Source organism: Pteropus medius, unplaced genomic scaffold (assembly GCF_902729225.1).
Source record: "Pteropus medius unplaced genomic scaffold, Ma_sr-lr_union100, whole genome shotgun sequence".
Classification (NCBI taxonomy): domain Eukaryota; kingdom Metazoa; phylum Chordata; class Mammalia; order Chiroptera; family Pteropodidae; genus Pteropus; species Pteropus medius.
The window spans coordinates 14,372,705-14,385,394 of NW_024351073.1; the positions used below are offsets into that span (position 1 = coordinate 14,372,705).

General features: G+C 34.8%; 1 protein-coding gene across 2 annotated transcripts in view; it reads left to right on the forward strand.

The window, feature by feature from the left end:
• Positions 1 to 949: 949 nt before the first annotated feature.
• CDH18 (cadherin 18) overlaps positions 950 to 12,690 on the forward strand; it is a 376,381-nt gene continuing 364,640 nt past the window's right edge. For both annotated transcript variants that reach the window (XM_039842743.1, XM_039842742.1), the window contains exon 1: positions 950 to 1,046. The gene's annotated coding sequence lies outside the window, so the exon portion shown is untranslated. The remainder of the gene's footprint in view (positions 1,047 to 12,690) is intronic.

The window sequence follows — 12,690 nt, forward strand, 5'->3', positions numbered from 1 at the left end:
TATTTCAGCTGTTCACATCAGTTTTGAATACAGCCAATCAGTCTCGGAATCCATGTTATCAACAGCTATGTACATTACGAATCGTTTTAATTTATTCTGGAATAGTAAGATGGAGGTGTGTATGTGCGTGCGTGTGTGCGTGTGTGTGTGTGTGTGTCAGAGTTTTCTAGGCACAAGCACAGGGAGTAGGAAAGACACTGCAGTTCCTATTCATCTTCACAAATACAATGCTGACCTCCAAGGAAAAGCTCTATCTCATAAACCCTCCATGTCCTGAGTGCTTTGGTTAAGGCATTAAAGGGCATCGCTCAAGCTGAATCTCACAGCTACCACCCGACTGTGGATCACTGATGAATGAGCCAGCAGTTGAATGTTTAGCAGGCTGTGACGACTTTGCACGGGAATAGGAAAATTTATTACCAGCCTGCCACATCAGTGCCTTGCCCTGCCTGCTTTTTCTCTAGTTCCCTCCTGCTGTCTACTCCCACTCCATCTGACTGTCAAACCCTTTCTCGCTCCCCAGTTTTTCCTCCCCCGCAGAGAACTGACGGTCTAAACTGTCACGGAGTCCTGGCCTTCGTATTTAAAGAGTCGATGGTACTAAAGACGATGCCGTTGGTCCACCGTTTTTATTTATTTTTATTTGTCTTGTTATTAATGGCATCGCTTTCCACATGACCTTGCTCAGGAGGCTAAAGGGTGTTCGCTGTGCGTGCTATAGAATTTGTGCAGCCCCCAAAGTATGTACGATGAGGAGGGGAGAAAAGAAGGCGGCAGTGGGAAAGGCAGCGGACAGGAGGGCCAGGGAGGATAGGAAGGAGGAGAGACGGAGAGGAGAGGATCAGGCGGACAGGCTCTGCCAGCCAATCAGAGGCGCGCTCCGGGGCTGCAGAAGACCGAGCCGCGGAGCCCGGGGCTCGGAGGAGCGCGGAGCCGAGTCTGGGCTCTCGGAGGACGGGAGCAGCTGTGCCGTGAGCACTGGAAAGTCCCCTCTTTGCTTCTCATACATTAAGTTCCTTTCTACCAGTTAGGGCAAGTCAGCCAAGGTAAGGCTTCCATAAATAACACTTTACTATGTAGTGACATTAATATATATATGTGTGTATATATATTTATATATATTTGTACATCGGGGATGCTTATACAGTTCTGAGTCAAAACAGTATTTGGTGAAATCTTCCTCTCGGATTGGTTTCACAGGATCTGGTGCAAATGGGAAAGTTGTAGTGAATGCTTCATAAGCCTTATCGCTAGAATACGTTTTTTTTGTTTGTTTGTTTGTTTTTTAAATTCTTATCCAGGAATGTTGCCAGAGAGCCTATGGAATGTGAGTCTAATAATCCAGCTGGTCTCTGTTTATGTTTATCTGGGGGTGTGCTGTTATCTGCCCTGCCCCTGAAGAAGTTGGAAGAATACTCTGCAAGGCACATTTAAATAATGATGGCATCAAAATCAGCTGTCATGTATGTCTGTCTGTAAAAGTGAGGGAAACCACTGTCAGAATAGAAACAGAGATGTTGAAATTGAAATTTTGATAGTGCTTTTTAAATTATTGCTTTTTCTGGTATCCTGTAAAATTATATGAAATCTGAGCCCTGAAGCTGCAGCAAAGCAAGGCTCATTTTTTCTTTCCTCTTTTTTTTTCATGAATCACTTTCATAAATGCTTATCAAAGCTTAAGATAAAACTTTTCTTTTAAAGGACATTATAAATGATGCATGAAAAAGAATTAGGTAAGCTCCTGTGATCAGCAACATACTTTATTTAGTATATGCCCTAATGTTTGTTAACTCTGATTCATTCCCCTTTCTTAACTTTCTGAACATGATTTGTTTGAGTCTGGAAATAACAATTATTTTGTCATTTCCACGTCTTACAAACAAGGTAAAATTATGTCTTACGCATGTTTATATGCCTCTGTGTGTGTTCATGTGTGTGTTATGTGTACAAATGTGGAACTAGGAAAATCTGTCATATGTAACAGGTGAAGGAATAGAATTTTATTAGCTAGTTATTAAAGTATTTCTTTAATCAATGCATGTTGTACTTAATGAAATTTTAGATAAATCAACAGCAAATGCTCCTTGCTACTTCTCTGCTGGAAATCAAGAAATACTAAAATAAAAATCTTAGCTAAAATTATTATGGTCTTCCGTTTGCTCAGGTGATGGCATCACTGCTTTGAGCTGAGAGAGATGGATCAGAGAAAGATTTTATTATGCAGCCAAAAAAAAAGAGCAAAAAACAAAATGAACTATAGGCTCTGACTGTGTTTTGGAACCTTTATTTTCCACTCCAGGATCACCCATAGATTTTTTTTAAAACAGAGGATTTTCCTTCTGCCATGATTGTTCTATGTTTAGTGGACTTCTCAGAGAAAATATTTAATTTTAAATCAAGAGTTTAAGGTCCAGACTAGATCTCACATGTACCTTGGTAGATGTGGGAGGAGGAAGGATGTGATACTAGCTGAAGATTTAGTTCTGTATCCTTAATACTCTGTTCCAAGCACCAACCATTATTTTAGTCTCTTTCAAGCCTCCTGTTATATATGTAATTTCAAATTTCCTGATAATAAATTAACTTAGTGTAGGTCAGGCTATTTATTTACTTAATAAGGCATTCATTTAATGGGCCTTGGTGATAAGTATTTTATAACCATACTGCTGATGCTTTTTCACAGGGGTAGCTAACTTAAGGGGAGTGCGAAACATAAATTTAAACTAACGGTCAAGTTTGATCTCCTATCCTGACAATATGAAAGGTAGAAAATGAGAATTTGCTATTTTAGATGCAATAGAAATGTCCAAATGAAGATACCCAATAGCAAAGGAGAATAACAGTAGAATGAAGGTAAATGACAGGAAACTCAAACCGTGACTCTCTATCCAGTGAATGTTGAATATAATTAGCTATAGCAGTTGCAAGCATGGTCAATAGCAACCAATGCTTGAATAAAGTCTATACATTGAGCAATATAGAAATTATTATTCTTCCTGATGACCTGTTTCAAATAGATATAGTGGAATCATGAGAATAAATAGTCAGTCCAAGTTTATAAATTCTTTATATGAAGTGTGCTATATATAGTAAATATAAAGTACTTTTTCCATTTGGCTTATATAAAGATCATTCTTATGCTTTTTGTTGATTTTTATGGTCTGTTAAATATAAACCACATGTTTACAAGTTTGTGTGTCCCATTTGTCCTGTATTTGGCTTGTTGATGATTAGAAGACTGCAGTGTATCTTATATATTTGCACCCTAATAAAATTATCCTTTAGAATCTAAATATGCGCATGCATTTCAACAGATATAGGGTAGAACATATTTAACTGATTGACCTGGAAAAATGTACTTATCTGGAATGAATATATCAGCTGCAGTGGAGTCAAGTGAAAAGTAAGAGAGAGAGATATATAGATTGAAAGTAGAAAGTATATAAAGTGTCCTTTAGCTTTTTAAAAAAAATATACAGAACTTTAAACTCTTTAATTTGCTTAATTATATTCCTTCCTTGTAGTTGCATTGTACATGTCTATTAAACTGTATTCTAGATTAGTGCTTCTTAACCTCACTGCCATTGATATTTGGGTCTATATAATTCTCATGCTGGGGTCGGGGGGACTGTTCTGTGTTGTGTAAGATGCCTGGCAGTATTCCTATTTTCTACCCACTCGATGACAGTAGCAGCACCCCCAAATTGTGAGAGCCAAAAATATCTCAAGACATTGTTGACTGTTCCCTGTGGAGTTTTACCCCTCTTCTATTGAAAACCATTGCTCTAGGAAAAACCAAAGATTAGGATCATGCAACACACTGTTTCAGTAGGCAACTGCCTGTGTATATTGTTCAGTTTAGGAGCTCTGTGATAATTCCCCTTCTCTTGCTTTGAATGGATTTCAACTTGGAGGTGATTCATTAGCTCCCTAACACAAAATTGTGGAAGAGCTAACCAGTATTATTTTTTTTTTTCTGTGAACTGAGAGATTGAGCTATATATCATCACATACTATATCTAATGATGTAGTGTATATATAGTATACTACATATGATCATACACTAACATTTGTGGGAACAAGAGGAAAAAAACTGAGAAAAGGAAAATATAGATATTGAGGCTGAAGACAAATTTCAGTTTCATTTGTTTTTTCAGATGAGCTTTTATTATAAATAATAAACGAAACACACTGATTGTCTCTACTCCACAATTGCTTTCAATAATTTCTGGAGTATATGTATGTATGGGGTATCAGAGTGGGTGTTCACTCTAGTAATTCCATGTGCTTGGGGTGGTTTATGATGTTCAAAGGCTCCAGAAGTAAAAGGAAAACATTTTGGTTTAAAAAGCATAGTTCTTAACTGGTGGTGACGTAAAGCACAGGGGCGGGGCGGGGGGAGGAGGGGCAGGCTTAATGATTTGAACACTTGGTAGAACTTGGATCCTGCCATGGATCATGTGAGTCACATGTCACTTGGACACATACATAGGCGACTTTTCTCCATCTGCAAAAAGACATGAGAATAGGCATTAAAACCAAATTATACAAGGTGTTGAAATGGGTTGTAATTTATAAAGGTCTACACCAATGTTGGTAAATTATAGATTCAATGTCTCTGGTGATTTAATTAGTCTGAATTGACTCAAAATGGCAAATCTTCCAGCTATTCTAGGGTAGTTGAAAATCATCTATAAGAAATGGCAGTATTAACTCAAAGTGTTGTTTCATGGGTGAAGTGATACATCTTCATATTAAAATATGTAACTTAAATTATGAATAAACCTTAATTTCCTCTCTCATTTCCATTCTTTCCCATAGTATTCACATTTATAATTTGTTTAAAAATACAGAAATTTAAAACGTAGATTGTACCTTGAAGTTCACTCTTGAAGAATAACCATTATTACCAATTTGGTCCACATTTTAAATGTTTTTTTAAAAAAAAAAATAGGCTAATATGTATGTTTACATATAATTATGAAATGAATATAGATTTAAAGATATAGTTATATAGAGATGCATACATTCACATAGCACATGTACACAAACACAATATTATACCAAACTGATTTTATAGCATGTTCACTCTCCCATGTTATTATATAGAGAATTCATGAATATTTAACAATAACCCAGAATGCCCTTTTGCACAGGACTGATATTTAAGTCTTATTCAATGGTAAGAATACATAGTTCACAGCTTTCTCTTCTCATTAGATCAGGGTAATTTCAGGTCGATCGATGTCCCTGCCATATTGAGTGTTATACATTTTGACTATTGCATATGATTGTATAGATACACTGTCATTCATTTAAGTAATCTGTAATTTTTTAAATGAAAAGTCCAACACAAATTAAATAATTTAGAATCTATTATTGCTGACAGTGTTTTGACTTTTAAGTGTGTTGCAGTTTCCAGGAAAATAAATGAACATTGGTGAAATATGAGAGCTGATATGAGAGGAATATTTGCTCTAGGATATTTGCTCTTGTCATGCTGGATGTTGCTTCTGTAGATAATAAAAAATTCTGATACGCAAACTTCTACATTGCTTGGCTATAGCCATTTAGGAAAATTTTTGGTACTCTGGGAATAAAATGAATAGAGTTTAATCCCTAAAAATATGTGAGTGACATATTTGCAAATATGTCACTTTTCTGAGCTCAGGAAGACTATGTCTCATTTAATATTTTACTCGCACTGCATGGAATATGATAGATGAATTACCGATAAAGTGATTTGGGTTTTGCAAATGCCTTCACTGAAAAGAGGAACTGAGCTATCATTGCCATTTCATTTTATGTTTACATGACCATAAGGGTCTTCAAATAGATATTTATTATTATTATTAGGCTTTTAGAGTCAGTATATATGACATATATAATTATGCACAATCCAATATAACTGGCAATTTCTCTTAATCTCATTATTTTCAGTCTGATACCAAAAGTTTTTTTTTTTTTTTTTTTGTATTAAAATGTTTATCTGGGTTAACCTCCTAATTATCAATGAGATTTAAGTGACGACAGGATGGCATTGAATCTATTCAATGGATAACCTATTGAGTCATCACATTTCAAAGACTTTTTGAAACAAATGTGAGTGTTGGCTAAGGTGTGATAAAACTCTTATTTATAGTTATTTCTAATGAAAGTGAAAATTATTATACCAGTTTGCAGTCCATTGCCAGAGACAGAAGAAGGCAGATTCCTTTCTGAGAATAAACTAGTAGGAAATAATCCAAAGTATAAAAAATGAAGAAACCCTTCAAGATGTTAAAATTAAGAATTTGAATCAATCTAAATAATGCAAACTTTATGGAAATTGCATATGATAGTAAACTTGATACAAAAATTTATATGCTGTGATTTCAGAAAAGATTTCAAAAAATTCTATTTAGTTGGGTAATGTATTGAGGCAAGAATGTGTATCCTCCTTCCAACTTTTTATAAGATTTATATTATCTATATTTTTAAACATGTGTAATTAGTACCTTCTAGCTTGATCGTGTGTTAGAATTTAAATGAATCATGAAAATTATTTTATTTGTAGGTAATTTTGCTGCTTTCATGGAGAACTTACATACTGGCTGATTGTTTCAATTTAACTGAGCAATAGATAAAAAAACCTTGTATTATCGATTGAAAAGTAAACCAGTTTCAGAAGACTATTCAGTAAGATTTGCAGTTCTGGTGATTGATATTCTACTGTTGAGAAGGGCAAGAATTTCCCCCCCTCTGCCCTTCTTTAATTCTTATGACTGATCTTATAAAATTGGCACAAGACTCGATTAATAGGGGGAAAAAATTAATGTGTGATCAAACTAAGCACCTCTTTTATATTGTTTAGACAAAGAAACGATAAATTTGTGAGAAGTTGACAGGGCAAAGAAAGTTAGCGAGCTCATTAGAAAGGAATCTAAGCAAGGTTTGGGCTTGGGTAGTAAATTAATAAGGCGTTACATTTTTATTTATACTTTTTTTTCAACTCTGTTTTTTTTAACTCTGTGATAATGTTATCTCTTTTCCTTCAGGAGCAGGGAGGGCACCAGTCACTTGGTAGATTTATTTCCTCCTTTTAGGGGAACAAAGGAGAATCAGAGAGCTCCTTCCTCTACTGCTGCTTCTCAGGTGATTTTAATTAGAAATAATCCATATGACATTGTAGGATATGCCTTGGGCCACAACATTACTTTTAGAGGATTAACCATTTTTTTAAAATCAAAAATACAGCCAAATTAAATGTTATATTAAATATTAAATTCATTTATGAAGTTTATATTTGGGAAGAGAGGGCAAATAAGGGAAATGATATTGTATATTACTTGTAGAAAATGAAAATTGTTAAGGGGCTAAAATAAAAGTCAGATGTGGAACAAAGCTTTTGAAGCGATGGGTTTTGGTTTGATATTCTAGCTATTATGGCTCGGAGGCCCTCACTGAGAAGGTTACTTTTAATACAGCCTTACAGGAAGTATAAATATGAACAATGTTGGTGCCTGAGAAACTATATTCCAGGGAGAGTGAAAAGCAAGAGCAAAAGTCTTGGGGAGGAGCGTGCCTGACCCGTTAGAAGAAGAGCAACAAGACCAGACTAGGTGGAGTGAAGTGACAGAAATGGAGCATGGGAGGAGACAATAGACACCAGATCGTGTGTAGATCTTACAGATCAGTGTAAGGACTTCGGATTTTTTTGTAGGAGAATTGAGATGGCGTTGGATATTTCCAAGCAGAGATGTGGCATGATCTGATTTATATTTCAGCAGCAGATTCTGTGTTGCAGTTAGACTAAAGAGAAGCCAATTACAGAGCTATTTCGATAATTCCGAGGTGAGAAGATGGCGACTTGCACTAGAGTGAAAGCAATAGAAGCAGAGAGAAGAGGTTGGATTCTATGTTTATCTTGAAAATAATGCTGACAGGACTTGATGTTATATAGGACATATGGGTGGTGGGGGAAAGCGAGGGTAAAGAATAAATTTTGTTTAATGTATCCTGAGTAATTAGAAAGCTGAGTTACTCATTCTCTAAGAAGGGAAAAAAATTGAGAAGAAGTAAGTTTGGCAGGGGAAAGGGGAGCAGACAGTAGATAGGAAGAAATGACTTTTGTACATTTTTAGATTGAGATATCTAAGTGGGAATGACATGGAACCAGTTGCATACACAAATATGTAGTTCAGAGGAGAGCTACCTACTGGAGGTAGGAAATCAAGAGTCATCAAACATAAGTTGCATTTAAAGTAAAGAAATTTGTGAACAAAATGATGAAAAACAAGGATCAGGACCTTGAGCACCTCTAGGTTGGGAAAATGAAAAACCAACATAGGCACTTGGGAAGCAGTAGCTCTTGAGGGAATAAGAAAGCCTACCTGCGAAGTATCTCAAAAGCCAGGAGAAAGTGTATTTCAAGGACAACACCGTTTCAAAAAACATTTGTTATTGAAATGGAAACTCCCAAACACATATAAACACATATTCAACATACACCTTCTGGACATTTTTATTTTAGGTAGAAGAAATTCATTTCCTTAAGTTTTTTAAAAAAATGTTCTTTTTTATAGTACTTATTCATTCTAGTTGCTTACTTTTTTCACTTATCTATTTATATTAATAATTTTCAAGTCAATGTGCACCTGAGATTAGAAATAACTAAAAAGTTTCTTAATTTAAGAAAAGCAAATATTGACATGAAATTATTGCTTTAATCATCTATGGATTTTATTTATTAATTAGTTTTTGTCTTCTAATGTTTTTGTTGACTTTACCTAAAGTTTGATGTTACAGTTATTGCTATTCAGATCTGACAAGTTTGCAGCATAAAATATACCTCCTTTACTGACAACTGAAAATTTTGCTTCTTGATGACCCAAAATTATTCTACAAAAAATTATAATGAAAGAATAGTAGATATGAATTTTTCTGTAGCCAGTATTCCAGTTAAGGGACTGTATGTTTTTACTTCACCATTTTACAAGTGATTTATGTCAAACCTTTGAATTGTAGGAGAAATACATTAAGAACGGAGATATACGTCTACAATTTCAGCTACAGGTGTGAGGTGACTATAAAGTTGTGAACTGATCTATAAGAAAATATGCAAGGTTGCTGCATTGCAGATTATTTCAATGATGCTCAAATCAATTAAAGAGTTCTTTCATAAAACTATTCCAAGACACACACACACGCACACACACACACACAGAACGTATGACTTTATAACCACATTCTGTTTTAATCTAAACAGATGATAATAATCTGGATTACCTAGTATGTTATCAAGCAAATTTTACTTAAAATGTTTATAATCAGATATATTAAATGATGTTACTTCTGAAACTCAGTTTTATGCGAGGAGTCACAATATGCTGAACAATTTAAATGATATATTAGTGCTGTATGTGAGGCCATTGAAGGGGAATGAGGTAGGCAAAATAATGGCCCCCAAAGATGACGAATCCTAATTTCTCTAACCTGTGAATATGTTATGTTACATGGCAGAGGAGCATTAAGAATGCAGAAAGAATTAAGATTGCTAATCTAAAATAGGGAGAAGGAAATAGGAGGCAGATAGGAGGTCAGTGATGCCAAGTGAAAAGGACTCAATCTGAGCTTGCTGGATTGGAATATGGAAGAAGAGAGACAAGAATCAAGTATTCGGGGCAGCCTCTAGAAACTGCAGAAGGCCAGAAAATGGATTCCCTCCTACAGCCTCTAGAAAGAAAGGCAGCCACACTGACACATTGCTTTTAGCTCAGTGTTGACTAATTTCAGACTTCCGACCTAAGGAACTAGAAGACAGTAATATGTTGTTGGAAGCTACTAAGTCTCTGGTACTTTATTACAGTAACAATAGGGAGTTCATATAGCTACTAAAAGGAAGTATAAATATATTAAGTTCTGCCTTTTTTATAAACAAGGCATCATGTAAATGTTCTGAAATAAAGATGTAATAATTATACGATTAATCTGGGTTTGTTATATTGTTTGACATTAAATGAATTAAAAAGTTATTATGTCAAACTTGTAGGATGTTTCTTTAAAAAAGTAAGCCTTAATTTCCCTAATGAAAGAAAATAATATATCCTACTTAATGTGTATTTTCTTTTCCTCAATAAGTATATAGTACTGCGATTTATATAAATTTACTGGACTTCTGGTTCCTGTGTCCAAGTGTGATTTAAAATGTATTGAATTATCTTATATAGCTTCCTGAGCTAGATTATTCATTTATGTAACAATGCAAACGTTATCACACAAGTAAAGAAAAATATAGAATGTATAGAAAAAAAATCCCTCTCCCTGTTGAACTTTTGCAGTATAGGACATATTTATTCAAATTCTAAGTGATATTATTTTTAAAAAGCAGAGTTAATTACCATATGCACCTTACAGATTATAGAAGGCATGACCTAGTATGATTAACAAAGATGGATTAAGAGTGAGAATGTAGAAATCTTTGTTCTTTTACTAATCTATTTTTTTTTAAAAGTGTGTGTGGGAATATTGCTTAACCTTCTCAAAACTCTTCAATAGGGGAAAAAAGTTATTTATCCTTCCAGTTTGAATGGCTTTTTCTCATGTTTAAAGCATAACATTTATGAAAATGTTCATAGGAAAATGTTGAACAAATTTTGAATGTATGAAAAATAGAATAATGGAGTAAGGCAAATCATCTAATAACGTTTGACTAATTACACTTTTATTTCAATCTTTAAAGTGTTCCATGGATATTGTTTGTTCACACCTGGTTAGAGAAACCCTATTTAACAAGTGTTTCTAAGAGTGGCAGTATGACCTGCCCACCTCCTCATGAGCCAGTCAGGACAGGAGGGAGAACCACAATGAGTAATGCAAACTAGTCTCCCCTGCTCTCGCAAGTTGGTGACATTGTAGGCACCAGAACAAATTATCCATCTGAGCTCTATTTTCTTAATCCAAATGTCATGATCTGCTTCCAAAAGCCTGGCTAAGCACCCAGAGGCAGGTCTGAGTCACATATTCATCCCTGATACACGATCAAGTACTGTTTTATTTTTCTCTTATTTGTTTGGCTTTTCTGATTTCTTGTATTAATTCTACTAATTCCTTAAGTGGTAGGTTTAACAAGCCAAATGATAAGAAAGATTAATAACCTCCATTTCCCTTTCTTCAATCTTACTCAGATGAAATCTCTAAAAATCGTAATTTTTTATTCAACTATACTTTTGTTTATACACCTATAAAACATGGATGTATAAATATATATAGATATAGATGTAGACAGAAATATTATATGTCCACAGACTATTTTGACATTTTTAAGTGTGTTATTTTATTCATATGACAGTATGACATAATATTACATTGTATTAGAGCATTAAAATCTCTACAAATCAATATATCAATCTGATTCTTTCTTGTTTTATTGTTTGTTTCTTAACTTGTTTTCAGCCTTGTTTCTGTCTTTGTGTCCTGCCCCACTCATCTCTTTTCCCACTCTTCAATCTCAAGTTCCTCCAAATTTGTATTTGTTTCTGTATTAGCTCAGGCAGCCGCGTAAATCTGGGAAGTCAAAGATTAAGGTGCCAGCTGGTTCTCTGGTAAGAGCTCTCTTCCTATTTTATAGATGGCCACCTTCTTGCTGTGTGTTCATATGGCAGAGAACAAGCTCTTTAGTGTTTTTTCCTATAAGGATGTTAATCCCATCATGAAGCTCCTACCCTCATTACTTCATCTAAACCAAATTACCTTAATAAGGCCCATCTCCAGATACCATCACGTTGGATATCTGGAGACAGGCCTCATTAAAGTAATTTAACATATTAATTGGGAGGGGGGGAGGAATTGCAGTCCAGTCCATAGCAGTTCCTACTTCTTTTTTTCCTATTAGGATGATATCATATTTCTAAACATCCTATTTTTTCTTGTTCCTGTTTGTGACTCTACCATGCATTCTAATCTCGTTAATCTCCCCCAGTCCTCATTCACCTCTTTCTCCAAAGTCACCTTATGTGACTTCGAAGAATATACCTGAATATTATAGCCATCTGTTCTTCTGAAATGCTTCAATACTAAAAACTAAACCCACACTCCTTCCCCGTAATGTTCCAGGTACCGATAATCAGTCAGTTCATTCATGTTAGTTTAAAGGTTGTGAATATTGCTTGACTACTGGGCTCACTGTATCCTTCAGAGTGCTGTATATTCAACTCTTTTCCCTATAATTATATAACTTGCCAAAATCTATGACATTTTGTGTTTTCTAGGATATTTAAAGACCACTTTTCTAAGTTTGTTGGATGTATTCTGTAAAGTAAATTTTAAAGTTATTGTCTCAGAGCTTTTAAACAGAATTTCTAGAAGTTTCATAGAAAATTTTACTTTGAGCCATTTATCTCTCACTCAAGTAATAAAAGGAATGAAATGACCAGGATCAGTAGTATATGAATATCCCTCGTTTCAAATTGCCAAGACATGAGTCACCCTTTCAGATGAGATGCTCACATCAACTTGAAAGGAAGCTCTTGTGTGACTCAGGAGATATGTAACAGTTAGGAAGAGCTTGTTTCTCTCATAAAGCATCTCACTCCATTTCTAGTACAGTGCTAAGGAGGATTTCATGTGTATGCAAAAAGGTATTTTTAACATAAATTTGGTATTAGCATGCTAGAAGTGCTGACTCTTCCACATATAAAATTGTGGCTTTCA